The sequence below is a fragment of the Talpa europaea genome, assembly GCF_964194135.1.
Source record: "Talpa europaea genome assembly, chromosome: 12".
Lineage (NCBI taxonomy): Eukaryota > Metazoa > Chordata > Mammalia > Eulipotyphla > Talpidae > Talpa > Talpa europaea.
In genome coordinates, this window is record NC_140079.1 from 46398441 (window position 1) to 46403730 (window position 5290).

Here is a 5290-nt window from a genome sequence, read left to right on the forward strand (position 1 = left end):
TGGGCGGAACTACAGGGGGCGAGGCGGGTAAGCTTAGGCTCGAAAGCCCAACAGAGGATCCACCCTGGATCCAGCCCCCAGACTTCCGTTCCTCAGGCGGTTCTGCTGGCTGTCATCCCTCTTGGTTCCTTTCGCCTGCTGGGTCTTTGGCTGGCAATCCGGTTCCCCTCCCCGCGCCTGACCCACGCACTGGGGGTGGGGGTTCGGGGGGTTGCGGTCCTAGGATAACAGGGCGGGGGGAGGGGGGCGCGTGCATGCATGCGTGCGTGCGCGCGCCCGTGTCTGTGTCTTTATCTGTTTGGGTCTACCCTTGGAGCTTCTGATAAACTTGATTGGTGACTAAACCTCTTTACTGAAGCAGCACCTGCTATGTCTGGAGTTATGTCCCAGCTGCCACTTTCTGGCTGTATGACCTTGGCAACTCACTTAAGTAGCCTTTGTGCCCCAATCCTCTTTTCTGGAGGCAATGGCAATACTCTTTTGCTACTGTTCCACCTCTGTACCTCCAATGTACCCATACAAATCAGGCCCCTGCTGGTTGTGAGCACTGTTACTAGAAGGGGGTTATTTACATTCATCTCTGGTCAGTGGGAGAAGGTCCACCCAGGCAGTTGACCTCAGCAGCACAGATTTCTTTGGAGCAGGTCAGCCTTCCCTTACCTGATGTCTTATGATGGTGGCGTATTTCCCAGACAAGCAGGAAAGTTGGGTCTCAGGGGCAGGAACAACCTCCATTCTGGGGTCTCATGAGCTGCTGCTCAAGTGTCTTCAGCCATTTGGTGTGCCTCATACCATTCAGATGAGTATTGTGTGGTTTGGAATTATTCAACAGCTATGCATTTGGCCTGACCATAGGCACTTTGAAAGTGCACCAGGCAGACAAACTAAAGCAGGGTCCCACCCTGGAGCTGCATCAGAACCACCAAGGTGGCTTATTAAATAGATGGGGTTTCTGATTCTGATGTATAGATCTGAGCTAGGTTGTGATTTTTGCCTAACAAATCAACAAGAGGTGCAAATTTTGCTAATTCCATTTTGAGAATGTTTGGTCTAGAAGAAGGCAACAGATCAACCAAATCATCACAGGAAGAACTAGATTACTATAAACAGCAAGGTGTCACACTTGAAGGTGGAGTGTGTACACACAGACTGTGGGGGCTGGGGGCCATCACAGCCTGGGGAGGGTTGAGTGAGGGAACACAGTAACACCAAGGACTTGGAACTCAGAGAGCAAGACAGTTCTCTAGAAATGCTGGATCACGTGGTCTTATTTCATCATTCTTAGCACAAGGTGTTGTATAAGACCACGCATGAACTGGCCTCATCCCTGTTCTAAGAGCAATGGGAAGCCACAAGTTTTTTAATATAGTCAAATTTGCATTCTAGAAGGGCAACTGGATGAAGCTGGCAGTGGATGAGAGGAGAGAGATGGAAACTGGGCCTCCCTGGTGGTGCAAGGGGCTAAGACGAAACCTATGAAGTTGTCCACAACCTCTGCAGCACAAGTTCAATCCCCGGCCTGTCAGGGAGCAACCCACATGGTGCAGCAGACCTCTCCTGACTCGCCTGCTGCTCCTCAGCAGTGTACTTTGGTCAATCTGCCTGTCTAGTTCCCCACTCTGTCTCTGGTGAATCTTCTCACCCCCACACCTCTGGCCTGTACCCCAGCTCTTGTATGCATAAATAAAAAAATCTTTGGAAAAAAAAAAAGAGATGGAAACTGTGGCGCCAGCTGGAAAGATATGGCAGTGGTCCAGAATTGGGGCCCGGAGGGTGGGGTGACAGAAGCTTTTAGCTGCCTTGAACACTTTTTTTTTTTTTAAGATTTTATTTATTTATTTATACAAGAGCCAGGGCACAGGCCAGATGCGCAGGAGGGTGAGAGGATCCACCAGAGACAGAGCGGGGAACAGAACAGGCAGACTGACGAAATACACTGCTGAGGGGAGCAGCAGGCGAGACAGGAGAGGTCTGCCGTGCCATGTGGGACCCTTGCCAGCAGGCTGGAATCGAACCGGCGCTGCAGAGGCTGCGGACAACTTCACAGCGTGGCGCTAAACTGCCTGTGCCACCAGGGGAGGCCCTGCCTTGAACAATTTATCAATCCATGTTGCATACGGAAAAGAGAAGTCACTCTAGATATTTCAAGCAGGTCAGTGATACTGGAGATTGAGTACAAAGTTACTGGAAAAACAGAGTACGTAAGCTTACTCAAAAATTGCTCTAGTGTGGGGTCCAAGGACAGGCTGCCCTAGGATATACCAAAGTGGCATCCTGATTATTTTAAGTTGAAGGAAATTGTGAGGCAGTTGATTTAAGCATATGGTTTTGCCTAATTCTCTGTCTCCCTAAAAACAGAAACTCAATCTCTGTGGTGGTACCAAAGGTGAGAGACAGCCTCCTGCCCAGGACTAGGGTTTGCAATGTTTTCAATACCAATGTATATAACCCTGCAAAATTCCTTGTTTTTAAATGTCAAATTTTCTTTTGATCTGTGTGTCCCTCCCTTGAAGTGGGAGTGTATTATCCCTTTCCAAATTATATGACCTCAATGGAATTGAGCAGATGACAGGCTCATATTCTATGTACAAACATAAAGTTTGTCTTTTTTCTTGCTAGTCGCTCTTGTGTCAATTTATTATTAGGATAGCTAAAAGAACCAAAGAGGGTGAGAGAAGCCCCCCCCCCAAAAAAAAAACTTTCCCTTTCAAGGGCTTAAGGTCAAGAATGAAAAATGTTACCCCCAGGATCTCTGGGCACTGAACAGGAACCCAGATGCCTGCCCTCAATAACCACTGCTATTTCTGCCACCACTGACTGTCACTGCTATTGTCATTGTCTCCTAAGGCTCTGGCAGAGCCTGAGAAAAAAAGTTTCTGCCTTCTGCAGGAAACTGATAGGTTAGAGAGTCTGGGATGTGTCATGTGCAGGTTTCCAGTCTCCATGTCAGAGTCAGTAGGAGTGGTAACAGAGACCCAGTGGCATCATCTTGACTGGAAACAGAGGTTCAGTGACATGAGTCCCACCCAGCATCCTGAGGGGCCCAGGATTCCCTGTGCTAATGTGGCTGCCACACTGGGCAGTCCCATTCTGGAGCCTTTCTCACCATCATCCAGAGCCACACTATAGAGTAAGACAGCCACTCACCACATGTGGCTGTGTAAGTTTAACTACAAACAAATGAAATTAAAACCTGTACCTCCATGGAAAACACAACAAGAGTGAACCCTGATGTAAACTAGACTCTAGGTGGGAATGATGTATCAGCATAGGTTCATTAATTGTGACAAATGTACCCCTGTGGTATGGGATATGACAGTGAGGGAGGCAGTGGGGGTGTGCAGGAAAGGGTCATTGGGAGGAGGAGACCTCACCTGAGCTGGACCATGGGATATAGGTGTCCCTCCACCCCATCCCCTGATCTTAGAATGTATGTTCCACCCACCATTCCCACAGTGGCGGCCATTTTCAAGGACACAATCCAAACCTCTAAAGAGTAAGTTGTTGAGACCATTTGGACAGTATATATGACTGAACCCCTACTATAAATTTAAGATTTGGCAGGTGAGTGTGGTCTTATGACCACCCAAGACAAATGTGTAAGTTCCCTCATTAAACCTGTCACAAACCACTTTGAAGGGGCCTGCCTTGATCTTTGGTTCCTCTCTGCCCTGTGTGTAAAGTGTTAGTTTCAGATTCCAGCTGGGGAGCGCTCAAGGTTTGGAGCCAAAAGTGTGTAGGTGCAGAAATATAAGGGGTCCTCTCTATTTTCTGCTCAGTGTTGTTGTGAGTCTAAAGCTGGTCGAGGGGGCCTCCCGAGTGGCACAAGAGGTTAAGTCACAGGACTGTGAAACTATCCACAGCTGCTGCACCAGTTCGATCCCCGATCCTGGCCAGGGAGCTGACCCACATGACACAGCAGTCCTCTCCTGACTCTCCAGCTGCTCCCTTCAGCAGTGTATTTCAGTCAATCCACCTGTTGTGTTCCCCACTCTGTCTCTGGTGACTCCTCCACCCCCTGCACCTCTGGCCTGTGCCCCAGTTCTTGTATGCATAAATAAATAAATCTTAAAAAAAAAAAGCTGGTGTAAAAAAAGTATTAATTAAAAAGAAATTCATTCCTCAGTTCTACCAGCCACATCTCCAGTGCTCACATGCAGTCAGTGCACACAGAGAGACAACTCCATCCTGTAAAAGGCTCTCCAGACAGACAAGCCCAGCAGTGTCTGCCATGCAGCAGTGTCAACCTGTATTTGTACAATTGTTTCAGGCATTTTCTCTCTAGGCCTGACTCCTCTTCTTCCCTCACTAACTTCTTATTACATTCAGAGATGAAAAAGGTAGGCTGTGTTAGATTTCCCACCTCAAGGAAGAGTTTTTACTTTCTGAGAGGGATAATCAACCATGAAGAACAATGTACCATCAGCTGAAAAGGCCAAATTCAAAGACCTGCCAACTTCAGCCAAAGTGAGAACAAAATACTTCACTGTCAGGGCAGATTTTCATATTTATCATCTATTGACATGCTATATATAATTTCCAATTTGTTTGACTTACTCAAAACATTGCTGAATTCCAAATTTCTGCCATCTTAAATTTATTTCCAACACAAATTTCTACATGAAAAGTGATCTGTCTCTTTAAAACAGAAGACTGCTATGTGCAGCTTTTAAAAGAGAAAATTATTGGATTTAAAAAAGTAAAAAAACTGAAAAGTAATCACTATTTTTCCTTGAGAAGGTGAATTTCATTTCTCTATCTTACAGAGAACTCATGGCCACAGAGGTGGGGAAAACAGTATCAGCTCCTTTATGGCACACCAAATGTTTGGGCACAAGGCCTGGATCTCCAAGGTAACCAGTGTAGGAGCACAGCATGCAAAACCTTTCCATGACAACCACTCTGTATGAAGATTTCATACTGGAAAAGTTTCACACACAGCATTATTAATTTACAACCCAAAGAAATGAGGCCTTATTTTTCCCTTTTCAAGTAAGTGTCACTAACTTATTTATAAAATGTCTTGGGATTCAGAAAAAGATCATCCTGTATTTAATCCTACCCTTGATGGCCTCTGGTTTCCAATGACTGGGTTTGTCCAGAGGAAATTTTTTGGCACATGGGGAATTCAGGAAAACTTGACTGATACTACTGAAAAGTATGCAAACTTTTTTTTTCCAAATAAAATTGGATATATGACCACAAAATGTAGACATTTGAACTTTTAAATGTCAATGAAAGCAGAAACACGGTTTTACCAATCAATCATCTTTATCTGAGACAGGGATAA